Genomic DNA, 14,287 nt, shown 5'->3' with positions numbered 1-14,287 from the left:
ATCAAGTCCAGGAGATTCATCCATCCTCAGGTCATTAAGCTTCCTGAGCACCTTCTCAGTCGTAATTTTCACTGCACAAACTTCACTTCCCTGACACCCTTGAATGTCCGGTATACTGCAGATGTCTTCCACTGTGAAGACTGATGCAAAATATGCATTCAGTTCCTCTGCCATCTCTGCATCTCTCATTACAATATCTCTAGCGTCATTTTGTATTGGTCCTATATCTACTGTTGACTCTCTTTTACCCTTAATATACTTAAAAAAAGCTTTTAGTATCTTCTTTGATATTAGTTGCCAGCTTCCTTTCATAATTCATCTCTTCCTTCCTAATGACCTTCTTAGTTTCCTTCTACAAGTTTTTAAAAGCTTCCCAATCCTCTATCTTCCCACTCGCTCTGGCTTCCCTGTATGCCCTCTCTTTTGCTTTTACTTTGGCCCTGACTTCACTTGTCAGCCACGGTCGTGTCCTTCTTCCCTTTGAAAATTTCTTCTTATTTGGAACATATCTGTCCTGCACTTCCCTCATTTTTTGCAGAAACTCCAGCCATTGCTGCTCTGCTGTCCTTCCTACAAATGTCCCTTCCCAGTCAACTTTGGCCAGTTCCCCTCTCATGCTATTGTGATTTCCTTTATTCCACTGAAATACTGACACATTGGGTTTTATTTTTTTCCTCTCAAATTCCAATGTGAACTCGATCATATTGTGATCACTGTTCCCTAACCCTAGATTCCTTAACTTTAAGCTTCTACTAACCTCTGGATCATTGCACAACACCCAATCCAGCACAGCCAATCCCCTAGTGGGCTCAATAACAAGATGTTCTAAAAAGCTATCCCTTAGACATACTACAAATTCTCTCTCTTGAGGTCCAGTGCTGACCTGGTTTTCCCAATCCACTTTCATGTTAAAATCCCCAACGATTATCATGACATTGCCTTTCTGACACGCTTTTTCTATCTCCTGCTGTAATTTGTAATTCAAATCTTTTTGTGATTTTTATTAACAACCTGGATGTGGGGGTAGAAGGGTGGGTTGGCAAGTTTACAGACAACACAAAGGTTGGTGGTGTTGTGGATAGTGTAGAGGATTGTTGAAGATTGCAGAGAGACATCGATAGGATGCAGAAGTGGGCTGAGAAGTGGCAGATGGAGTTCAACCCGGAGAAGTGTGAGGTGGTATACTTTGGAAGGACAAACTCCAAGGCAGAGTACAAAGTAAATGGCAGGATACTTGGTAGTGTGGAGGAGCAGAGAGATCTGGGGGTACATGTCCACAGATCCCTGAAAGTTGCCTCACAGGTGGATAGGGTAGTTAAGAAAGCTTCTGGGGTGTTAGCTTTCATAAGTCGAGGGATAGAGTTTAAGAGTCGCGATGTAATGATGCAGCTCTATAAAACTCTGGTTAGGCCACACTTGGAGTACTGTGTCTAGTTCTGGTCACCTCACTGTAGGAAGGATACGGAAGCATTGGAAAGGGTACAGAGGAGATTTACCAGGATGCTGCCTGGTTTAGAGAGTATGCATTATGATCAGAGATTAAGGGAGCTAGGGCTTTACTCTTCAGAGAGGAGGATGATGAGAGGAGACATGATAGAGGTGTACAAGATAATAAGAGAAATAGATGGAGTGGATAGCCAGCGCCTCTTCCCCAGGACACCACTGCTCAATACAAGAGGTCATGGCTTTAAGGTAAGGGGTGGGAAGTTCAAGGGGGATATTAGAGGAAGCTTTTTAACTCTGAGAGTGGTTGGCGTGTGGAACGCACTGCCTGAGTCAGTGGTGGAGGCAGATACACTAGTGAAGTTTAAGAGACTACCAGACAGGTATATGGAGGAATTTAAGGTGGGGGGTTATATGGGAGGCAGGGTTTGAAGGTCGGCACAACATTGTGGGCCGAAGGGCCTGTACTGTGCTGTTCTATTAAAAAAAATTTTTTTAAATCCTGGCTGCTGTTTGGAGGCTTGTATACAACTGCCATTAAGGTCCTTTTGTTGTTGCCATTTCTTAACACAACCCATAGAAACTCTACACCTTCCAATCCTATGTCATCTCTTTCTAATGATTTTATATTATTTCTTTTACAGAGCTGCACCACCCTCTCTGCCTACTAACCTATCTTTCCGATACACCATATATCCACTGAATATTTTGATTAAAATTGATTTGAAACATTCTGTAACATGAATTTAGCTGGTACCAGGATATAGTTTAGATAAGAATATCTCAGCAAGGTTCTCAGTCATCTGATCATAGAACTCTCAACTGTAAAGATGCTGATCTTCAGTGTTCTCATACATTGCTATCTTATATAATGGCCCTGCACATCATTAGCAAGGGCTTGGCTCCAAACACTAGATCAATGATGTCCATCATGCAACAAGTAGGTTGTATGACAACTTTGCTAACTGCTTTTGATGCAGCAACATCTTACTTTTGTGTCACCAATTGAAAATTTAAAAATTATGTGGGACATTGTTTTTTGAAAATTTGATATGCTTCTGCACAAATTGTCCAAAATAATGCATTACTTGTGTGGCTTCAATCCATTGCATTTATGGCCACTGTGGGCTTAAAATTGCTGACCCTCACCTATGGGCAAAAAACAAATGTCCATTTTAAGAGCAGACTTCTAGGATTACAAGCTAGTGGCAGTGAATTAACAATATAAATTGGAGATTACTGTGCATTATGTTGGAATATATTCAATGAGATAAAAATGTTTAATTTTTTTTGTTCCTTTATCCTTTGTTGGGTTTATCAGAAGATTATTTGAAATCGAGTCTAGTCTTTCACATCCTGGGATTTGTTTTCAATCAGTCAGATGTTCCTTGCAATCTTTCAGTATCCTGAGGCACACAGTCATACTAAGGTGCTGTTATTACAATACGCTCTTCTGTATTTTGTTGAGTATTATTTCTGAGTGATGGTCTTAGTAAGTTTTATTAAAGTGATGAGTGATGTGAAGTTCACAGAAATACTGAATAAATATGCTTTTAATTATCCTACAGATGTATTTGATCCAGCTGACTTTTGACTGCAGAATGGTAAATTGAAGGTGTCTAAGGATGTGTCTGTCTGTCCTCCACAAGTAGCTTCCTGTTTGGCAGTTTGATGTGAGCATTTCCAAGATCTATGGTGAAACATAGCTATCAACTTGGTATGCTTTATCAAGTGATCAAACAAAAGCAGCAAAACCTGGTAATGCTATTTTTTTTTCAATATTATTTTTTTATAATGCAGTACAAAGATGTCAGAAATGGCTTCTCTCTTGGCAACCTGTTTGAACAGGACCTGGCTTGGATTCCCTTTTTTTGTTTGAGCAACTTCAAAAGTTTTACTGTCAGGGTGAAAGTATATTCTTCACATTAGGTCAGCTAGGTTTCTCCTGAAGTCATAATTTGGTCAACATCTGCAGAAAAGTGGAGAGTGATTTCAGAAGATTTGGATGTAATGTGATTTTGAGTACCTTGCTCAAACCTCATCAGCTCAAAGGAACACATTTTAAGTTTGACATAACTGAAAGGGCTCATTCCAGGTGCTATTTCAGTAAATCTGTTCCATACCCTCTTTAATACTTTGACAGTCTTCCTGAAGCAATTAGGGCTGCTTTAATTAAAAACAGAATCTGGTGGGAATCTCTGGAATTCTGGTTTTATTTCTTGACTTGGGAACCCTGCTCTTGTAGGGGCCACCAATGTGTATTCAGTATTCTAGATTCTCAGGCAATGTGATGATTAAATGCATGGGGCTGTTGGCTGAGCGAATCAACTTTAGGGGCAACCAGCAGTCATGCCCACTTTGTCCCATGTCCTGGACCAAATATATTTTTGGATCCCACCAAGGTTTGTTGCTATCCAGCAGGCCCTTTACTTGTATTGGCAGTCTACCGGAGGGAATCTCCTCAGTGGTGTCACAAGAGATTCTGCAGATGCTGGAAATTTTGCACAACACACACAAAATGCTTGAGGAACTCAGCAGGTCAGGCAGCATCTCTGGAGGGAAATGGACAATTGAAGTTTTGGGCTGAGACCCTTCATGCGGATTGATGGCTCTAAGCTGTACAGCTGCGGATTGTTATAAATGTATTATAAAGTACTTATAACCTATCCCTGACAGCTACCTTTAGTGGTTTCCCCCATCATCCATTTTGTTAATCTACATCTCTGTGAACCCATTACCGCTAATCCACAATGGATGGAAGAAAGCCAAAGCTACAGCTGAGATCAAGCAAATCATCATTATTATGTATAATGAATGATAATGGATACTTCAATAAAATTAAAGATTTAAGATACATGTATATTGAAACGTACAGCAGACTGTTGTTTTGTGTTAACAACCAACACAGTCCAAAGACGTGCTAAGCAGCCCACAAGTGTTGCCATGCTTCCAGCACCAACATAGCATGCCCACAATTTATAACCCAAACTCATACACCTTTGGATTGTGGGAGGAAACTGGAGCACCTGGAGGAAATTCAGACGTCACAGAGACAGTGGCAGATTTTGAATCCCAGCTGCTGGCACTGTAAAGTGATGCATTAACCACTATGCTACTATACCTTGTGCTTCATCAGCTTCAACAATCAGCAACCGGCAGGAATTGAACCCCGATCGATAATCACTATTTTTCTGCAGAAATGGTCTATCAATTAGACCTCCTTCACAATGAATGAACAGCCATATACTGGATGAAAACAGGATAAACAACTATGTGGTCATCTTTTACACCAGTGGAAACTCAATCATGTTCAAACCACGCTGAAATGATGGAAGTTGATGATAATGACCTAAGTCTGACCTTCATCACCATTCCAACCCCCTTCCCACACACCACACCTCACCTCACCTCTGTTATTTTCCAAGGCAGAAGACCAACGGTCCTGCAGCCTTAGCTGGTACACTTAACCATTAACTCAAAGCTAGGATGTCAGTACACAAGTTGCTGCAATTAGTAGTAGTACTATGCTTAGATAAGGGAGAGAGAATACATCCTACATAACTAAGTACTTTAGTTAAGTAGCATTGACTATAAACTGCGCATGCATGTACTCAAGATGCAAGCAAACCGGGAGGTGAAATGCATAGCGCTTCATGTACATCGACATCTGAAACTTGAGGAGTAATGAAATGTGATCTTGCTGGTCAATACATTACATCTGATGTGCAACTGCTCATTATGAATAGGTGTTGGTTGTAACTTGGGTCCAGGTAGTTGAATTGTTTACATTATTTTTAGTGACTACCTGTTGATTGATTATTTCCCTTCTGCACACTGGTTTGATCGATTTCAGACAGGAGATGTCAAGATTATGTTTATCAGCTTTTGGGAAGATGGTTTCTAAGACTTAACCTTTTGCTAAAGCTTCTAAAGAGAATCAAAACAGAACTGCAGATACAATAAAATTTAAAATAAAACCACGAAATGCTGGAAACACTCAGCAGGTCAACAGCATCTATGGGAAGAAAGGGATTTATTGGTATTGACAGACTGAAATCAGTAACAAGTCAAAGGAGCAATGTAATATTCACCACTCCATAGCGATGGGGCACTTTCAGAGGCTATTTTTTCTGATTTTATATTGGTTTAGAAATTTTGGATTAATTAATAGAAATATACAGTAAATAGATAGATGCCAGTCTTTTCTCAAACATTCAAATATCTAATCTGGTGAAATGCATTTTGTCATTTTTGATAAATAGTAATTTGTGCTTAAAGCAAGCTTTGTCAAAATCTTACTGATTGTTGAAGCTGATGAAGCTCGATAAGGTATAGAAAGACTCTCTCTGGATAAAATAATTCTGTGGATACAGTACCTTTAACACCATAACAGCAAAGGTGTCCAGATTTCCTCATTTGCTGTGATTTCCCAGTATGGTTTTTGTGATCCCAGACCCACTAATGTAATTCATTTTTAATTACCATCTCATTTCAGGGATATTGGTCAAGGATGGTAAAATGCTGGCTTTGCCAATAATTTTTGCATCTCTCTATGTTCAGAATAGAGACGTATTTGTAATTCACCCAAAATGCTGGAGGAATTCAGCAGTTGAGGCAGTATCTATGGAGAGGAATAAACAATTGATATTGTCAGCCAAGATCCTTCATCAGTACTGGAAGGGAAGACGGCAGAAACCAGAATAAGGTGATGTGGGGAGGGGAAGGAGTACAAGCTGGCAGACGCTCGGTGAAATCAGGTGAAGGGAAAAGTGGGTGGGTGGGGGAGGTGGTATGATCTAAGAAGTTGTGAGGTGATAGGTGGAAGAGTTGAAGAGCTGAAGCAGGAGGAATCTGATAAGACAGTGGACATGTGAGAAATATGAATGAGTGAATTCTAATCATTGTGACCCAGATTCTGTTGCTGTTTAAAGGTGAAAGTGATGGAACATAGTATAGGAATGAGTGTGCCACAGATTTTTGTGTTAGATATATGCTTCTGTGTGTCTGTGTATGGTTCACAAAAGGTAGAGCAGATATATGAAATTATTAAATCTCCATTCCCTCTGACTCTCCATAGTCTGCTGCTGCATCAGCATCAAATTAAAGTTAGCAAGTCCTACTCAGCAGTTCAATGAGGAATGGTAGAGTAATAGATTTTGAGAAGGAAGAGTAGAACCTAGTTTAAATTAAAGCAATGCATTACTGAAAATTGAGACACTGACAATGTACTCTGTCTTTTCAAAAGCAAATCCATATGGTGAAACAAATTCTTGCAACATTTGTGCCAAGTACATTTAGTCAGACTGTGGGAACTAACAGGCCATGTGCAATCTAGCAAATGAGCCAACTCACATTTTACACCTGAACTCAAATTGTGAAAGACAGTCAAGAAAATAACCTTGTAACGCACATATATGATTCAAGATTGTTTAATGTCATTTCCAGTACACAAATGTAAAGAAGAACAAAATAATTATTACTCCAGATCCGACGCAGCACAAAAAAAAACTGTGATAAAGAACACAATAATTATAAATACATAAGATAGCTTATATACATTGATTGTATGTCCAGAAAGTGATTCTAGGTACAAGAGTGTCTGTATATACAGGACAGGAAATGATAAAGCAGTGGTGGTGGGTTAATGGATGAAGGTGTTGATCAGCCTTATTGCTTGGGGAAAGTAACTGTTTTTGAGTCTGGTGGTCCTGGTGTGGATGCTGTATAGGCTCCTCCCTGATGGGGAGTGGGGCAAACAGTCCATGGGCAGAGTGGGTGGGATCCTTCATGATGTTACTGGCTCTTTTCTGGCACCTTTCTATATTTATAACCTTGATGGTGGGTACGCTGGTGCCAGTGATGTATTGGACAGTTTTGACCACCCGTTAATCTGACATACCCATAATCTTACATACTTCCATTTTTGTTTTGAATGGAGGCTTGCTAACAAGAGTGTTACTAAACCTGTTCCCTACTTCTTAAGAGACATATGTGATTGTACATGACTTCTACTCCAGTCCTGAGGTGGCTGTGAGACTTGCAGATACTGCAATGGGAGAGCTGCTCACAGATTTAGAGGTCATATACTCCTTAAACCACTGCATTTCTGTGTGCTCCCAATGCATGAACTCAAGTTTCTTAATGCAAACAACAGGAATTCTGCAGATGCTGGAAATTCAAGCAACACACATCAAAGTTGCTGGTGAACGCAGCAGGCCAGGTAGCATCTCTAGGAAAAGGTACAGTTGACGTTTCAGGCTGGGCGAAGGGTCTCGGCCTGAAACGTCGACTGTACCTCTTCCTAGAGATGCTGCCTGGCCTGCTGCGTTCACCAGCAACTTTGATGTGTGTTGCTCAAGTTTCTTAATATCATCCAGAAAGCTGTTTTCATGCACGGTGCTCCTGGGCTCAGATTCTCATGAGTCTAGGGTAGTGGTCACCAACCTTTTTAAGCCCAAGATCCCCTACCTCGACCTTAGTGGAAGGCAAGATCTACCTACTAAATCGTTTAGAGAAGAAACAGCTCAGATTGTACTTCCAATTTGAGGCCTTTTATTTGGGCTAATTGTATTTGAATTACACAAAATACTTTTGTCAAACTTTCAAATTGATTCAAACAAGAAAACACTGTAACTAACATATCAAACAGGCCATAGCTGTCTTTCTTTAAGAATATTGCAATACTTAATTCTAAGTTTCATTATTTAATTTTATTTCAACACCAAAAATAAATGAATAAAAATTGACTGTTGCACTCAGTGTGATGACTGGGGCTGAATACTTTCTGCTAGTTCCCTGAAATTTGGCTCATAACTACAGACAGCCAGTCTGAGACAGTCTGTGAGGTGTAGGGTTGCTAAGGTAGAGTGTTCTATGAAACCTTTTGAGCGGAAATGCTTTACACTGAAGAAGCAATTACCATTAATTTATATGGAAAAAATTTTTGAGTGTTCCCAGACCCAAAAAAATAACCTACCAAATCATACCAAATAACGCATAAAACCTAAAATAACACTAACATATAGTAAAAGCAGGAATTATATGATAAATACACAGCCTATATAAAGTAGAAATAATGAAGATTAAGCCAAAACCGATTCGTGGGGTAAAGAAATCGGCATGTACGCACATGCGCACACAGGTGCCCGCGCAAGGCTTCATGGTCATGGTAGTCTTTCTCAGGGTAAACACAAATGTCCCGGGATTTGACTGCTACTTTTGTCCCTTATTTGAGAGTGAGAAAGTTGGCAACCCTAGTAAGGTGTCTGTCAGTAAGTCAGCTCCTGTACTTAGATTTAATAATTTTCATCTGTGAAAATGCAATTTCACATAGATAAGTTGACCTGAAGTAGGCACTGACTTTTAGTGCTATAAATCCAATGCGCACATCGCACATTGTTGGGGCCCCATCAGTAGTAATTACCACCAGTTTATGAATGGGGATGTCATTTTCACGGACATATTTTTTAAACTCATTGTAGATATCCTCACCTCTCGTTCTCTCCTTTAATTGCAAAAGAGTGAGGAAGTCCTCCTTTGTTGTAAAATCCTGGAAAGCCATTCCGACAAATACAACATGCTGAGCTGTTTGCATTACATCCGGGATTCATCGAACTGTAGTGAAAAAATATTCACAGAGTGACAAGTCGATCCACGTCCTCTGACAGTGACTCTACCCTCCTTGTCACTGTTGCAGAGCTAAGCGGTATATTATGTATTGTGGTTGTGATGCTGTTTTTGTTTTTAAAGTCATTAAAAACAGTCTCCGCGGTAATGGCCATTGCTTCCTTGAATAAATTGCCATCTGTAAAAGACTCCTTGTGTTCAGCCAAAAGGTGACTTACACGAAATGATGCTTCAATAGCAGCCTTATTTTGAGCAGCATGTTTTGTGAAAGACGATTACTGGGCCTTCAACCCCGATTTCAGCTCCTCAACTTTCCAGGCACGAATTGCGCTCTTTGGGGGGGTAGGTGTCTTTAAATTCCTGGTGGTTGGTGTTGTGGTGCCGCTCCAGATTCCCTCTTTTAGTCAGTGCTTGCGTTTGGTGGCACAACATACATACACACTTGTCTTTCACCAAGGTAAACAGAAATTCCTCTTCCCATTCTGGATGGAATTTGTATGTTTTCGCCTTCTTTCGTGGAGCCTCCACCATGCTATCAGGATATTATGAGCGATTGCCGATTGCATGCCTCTGATCTGGGCCGACATTTACATGCTGGGCGGCACCTAATTAATTAGCTTGTTTATTTCGGCTTTTTTCATAAAGATGTGCTGTGTGCATCCCGACTACCTCGGCACCCCTGCATGCTTCGCGGCCTGAAGGTTGGGGATACTGCCGTATATTGATGTTTGCAACAGTCTGTACTCTTACCTAATCTAATTGGTCACTTTGATGTAGCACAGGCTACGCTGAAAACGCGGTGCATGGTGGGGGGAGCTACACACATGTGCACTGGGCAGAAAGAACAGAACTAAACCCCCGCAACCCGGAAACAATCTCTCTTTACAAACAGCTTTGTAGTGAAAATATTGCTATATTACCATTATCCTAATTAGTATTACTTACTTTTATAATGCTCACATTACAACGGTATTTCTGTATTTATTCTTGAATTTTTTGGGGATCTACTGGGAAAGTCTCAAAGATCGACTGGTCGATCGCGATGGACAGGTTGGCGGCCCCTAGTCTAGGGAATGTTGCAGTTTTCCCAGGTGGCTTTCAAAGCATGCTCAAATCTTTTCCTCTGTCGGTTTGGAAATCCCAGCAATTTGGTAGGACTATTGGAATTAACTTGAGTGTAATTTAGGCCTCAAAGCTGCAGATGTTGGTTTGGAAGAGGATGCTAAAGTTAACTTAACATCCTGACAGTGGGCTTTGGAGGATTTTGCAGACAATGTTGGTGGTATTTCTCCAGTGCTTTGAGGTGCCAGCTTGTAAGTAGTCCATTTCTCAGAAGCATAGAAAAGGACAAACATTATTGCTGTCTGGTGGACTATGAGCATTGTGCCAAATAGCATGCTGACTCATTGAAGGTGTTTAGCAGATGTCTGCCTTTGCACAGAGACAGTTCCAGAACTAACTTTTCTGTTATCTCACTGTTAAGTTTTATAATCACAGAGCAGTGGAACGTGCAGTGGAGGCATGTTGGTGATGGCCTTGTTTTTGCAGATGTTAGGTGTAAGCACTTTCATTTGTTTTAGAGAATGAGTCACAGTGGCTTGGAACTTGACCACTGAAGGTGCATGTAGGCAAACATTCATTTACAGGTGATAAATAAACATTCATTTATCACACGTATATCGAAACACAATGAAACATAGAGCACTGTTTGTGTACTGATTTAAGTTGGGGTGATGTTGGTATAGACAATGTAAGTTGAACAGTTTCCCACTTGTCCTACAGATCAGCTCCACTTAAGTGGGAAGCTTTTTTGGAGAGTTTGATGTTTCTGGGTCTGTACTCAACAAACTTCAGAAGGCTGAAGGGGGCTCTCACTGAAACCTACCAGATGAAGGCCTGGATAGAGTGGATATGGAGAGGATGTTTCCATTCAGAGGAGAGTGTAGGATCCGAGGGATGTCCCTTTAAAACTGAGATGAGAAGAAATTTCTTCAGCCAGAGGGTGGTAAATTTGTGGAATTCATTGCCATGGGGGACTGTGGAGGCCAAGTCACTAGGTGCATTTAAGACAGAAATTGATAGATTCTTGAGTGATAAAAGAGTTAAGTGTTACTGGGCGAACGCAAGAGAATAGGGTTGGAAAAAAATCAGTATTGATTGAATGGTGGAGTAAACTCGATGGGCTCAATGGTCTAATTCTGCCTCTGTGTCTTATGGTCTTATGGAGATGAGGTATGTATGGTGTGAAAGGAGTTGGGCAATGGTGTAACTTTGGTTGACACCAGTCCAGATTAAGATTGACTGAAATTATTAACTGGCACACTGCAAATCCACTAGAGGGCGCATGCATTAAATATAATTTGTGTGAAAATGTTGCTGAAGATGCAGATCCCTCAATTTGCTGGAAGAATGCTCCTTGGTCATATTGCACAGGCAGATTGCAAATGAACTCCACTACTGTTACATCGATTTTTATTGGATGACTTAGGGGGTGGGAGGGGGAGTTGCTTTGTTCACTTGGCAGATCGCAAATGGTTTGTATGGTTCTATATGGCAAAGGGTATGTTACAGAAGAATTCTACCGATCCCATTGAAGAACAAAAAAAAGCAATAAAACTGCTGGCTGTGTGCTGTGGACCCCAAAGAGTGCAGAGGAGATAGAGGTTCAAATTTGTAGGTAAATTTCTGACAAGTGCAAAATGAAAGCATGCTTATACTGAGTGATTTCAATCAGCCTGGGAAACAACCAGTGTAAAAGGCATAGAAATGCCCCAGTGCATTTGGAGAAGCCTTTAGCCAATTCATGGTAAACCAACAGGATGGGCAATATAATCCTGGATTTTGTGTCAATAAGAAAAACATTTTTGTAGTGTTGGTCATAATTTGTTTGGGTTTAGTACAGTGGTGGAAATGACAAAGCTTGAACAAAAGGTGAGGGTTCTAAATAGCAATAGGGCATTTTTTTTACCAGATTGGGATGCCAATTAGAAAAACTGGACTGGGATCCACTAGTAGGAGAGTGCCTTTGGGAATGAGATAAATTCAGTTTATTTATTTGTTTGTTTATTTATTTAGAGGTTCAGCATGGAACAGGCCCTCCTGGCCCAACAAGCCGCACTGCCCAGCAACCCACCTGTTTAACCCTAGCCTAATCACAGGACAATTTACAATGCCCAATTAACCTACTAACTGGTATGTCTTTGAACTGTGGTTGGAAACTGGAGCACCTGGAGGAAACCCACGCACTCACTGGGAGAATGTACAATCTCCTTAAAGATGGTGTTGGAACTGAACTCCAATACCTCGAGCTGTAATAGCAACACACTAACCACTACGCTACCGTGGTGCCCTATTGGGTTTAAATATGTTCCCCACAAAGATAGAATGGAATTGTCATGTATGTAGCTCCAAGGATGATGAGGAGAGTTTTGGTAAAAGAGAAAAAAGGAAACATAGACACAGAGTTTAATTTTTCAAAAAAGTGAGAAGAATATAGATCGGTATTAGCTTATGATAGTCACACGTACCAAGGTACAGTGAAGGCTTGTCTTGCATATGGATCAGACAGTGCATTGAGCTAGGATAAGGTAATACAATAACAACTCAGATTAAAGAGTAAAAGCTACCAAAAAAGTGCAGTGCAGGTAAACAATTAGATTGTTACACGGTAGATTGAGGCCAAGAATTCATTTTAACATACAAGAGGTCCATTCAAGAGTCTGATAACAGTGGGATAGAAGCTGTGGTGGTATATGATTTCAAGCATTTGTATCTTCTGTCTGACGGTAGATGAGAGAAGAGAGATTGTCCGAGGTGGGTGCTTTACTGAGGTAGCGAGAAGTATAGGCAGACTCCATGGAAGGGAGGCTGGTTCCTGTGATGTGTTGAGCTGTGTCCACAACTCTGCAGTCGCAGGCAGAATGCTTTCTGTAGTGTATCGATTAAAAACTGGTAAGAGTCTGGCTTTAGTCTCCTGAGGAAGTAGAGGCATTAGTGAGTTTTTTTGGCCATGATATCAACATTGTTGGACCAAGACAGGCTGCTTGTGATGCTCACATTTCGGCATTTGAAGCTCTCAACCCTCTCAATCTCAATACCATTGATGTAGACGGGAGCATATGCACTGCCCCCTAGAATGAAATCAAAAGGGAAATTTGATAAGTGAAGAGAGGATGTGAAAGTTATCAGAAAATAAAATGCAGAATAGCTTTATAAGTATGGAAAGAACAAGAGGTTAATTAATTTTTTGGGTCCATAAGAGGTCTATTTTGTTTCTGGTGGCAAAGGATGGGGGTAAACTTTTTGATGAATAATTTCTGGCTGTCTTCACAAAAGAGCTGATGTTTTAGTTAAGGAACAAGAATATAAAATATTGGATAGGATAAGCATAGTAAAGGAAGAGATATTAGGGGTATGGTATCTTTGAAAGTAGATGAATCATTAGGACTAGATGATGTATATTCCAAGTTGTTAGAAAGAGCAAGGGAAGAAATTCTTGAGGTTCTGGCCTTCAATATTCAACAGTCTGTGGCTGTAGCTGGCTGAAAAACTGCGAACATGATGCCATAGTTTAAAAACTATGGAATCGTTCTGGGATGCAGATTGAGCCTTCTTTTAGAAAGGTGCGGATAAACTGGGGAGAGTCAACATGGATTTAATAGAAAAGTGTGCCTGACAAACTTGATAGAATATTTATTTTGAAGAGATAACAAGGGCAGTCCATTCAGTGGAGTATACATTGATTTCGGCAAGGCTTTCAACAATGTTTTTGCAAGTTGAATAAAGTAAATCGCTGTGGAATCCAAGGAAGAGTGGCAATTTGATTTAAAAGTAGCTCAGCAGCTCTAAGGAAAGGGTAATGGTTACCATGGTTTTGCAACTGAAAGTCTGTCAAAAGCAGGGTTCAACAGAGTTTAGTACTTGGTGTATCTAGCATGAATTAATGATTTAACTATTGTAGGTATACTAACAAAATTTGCACATGGTACAAGGTACAAAAATATAGGTGGCACAGTTGACAACAAAAGAGAGCTGTGGATCACGAGCATATTAATTGGCTAGAAAAGTTGTAAATGGGACTTAACCTGGAGAAGTGTCAGAGAGTTTAGTCAGGTTTCAGCAATGGCATACAAAACATATAGGAATATACTGAGAGATGTACAAGAAAAAGAGTAATTTTGGCATATATGTATGCATATCCGTAATCATAATATGACCC

The 14,287-nt window shown here is 40.3% G+C and overlaps 1 protein-coding gene across 14 annotated transcripts in view; it reads left to right on the top strand.

Annotated features, from left to right (window-relative positions):
- raraa (retinoic acid receptor, alpha a) overlaps positions 1-14,287 on the top strand; it is a 735,685-nt gene that overhangs the window by 444,117 nt on the left and 277,281 nt on the right. Inside the window, exon 1 of one of the 14 annotated variants that reach the window (XM_063037135.1) lies at positions 3,030-3,047. The exons of the other annotated variants lie outside the window; for them this stretch is intronic. The gene's annotated coding sequence lies outside the window, so the exon portion shown is untranslated. Of the gene's footprint in view, positions 1-3,029; positions 3,048-14,287 lie in introns of those variants that run through there. 14 annotated transcript variants of the gene reach the window in all.

The sequence above is a fragment of the Mobula hypostoma genome, chromosome X1 (assembly GCF_963921235.1).
Source record: "Mobula hypostoma chromosome X1, sMobHyp1.1, whole genome shotgun sequence".
NCBI lineage: Eukaryota > Metazoa > Chordata > Chondrichthyes > Myliobatiformes > Myliobatidae > Mobula > Mobula hypostoma.
The sequence above is the reverse complement of the archived record's forward strand: the minus strand, read 5'-3'. Positions and strand labels throughout refer to the sequence as shown.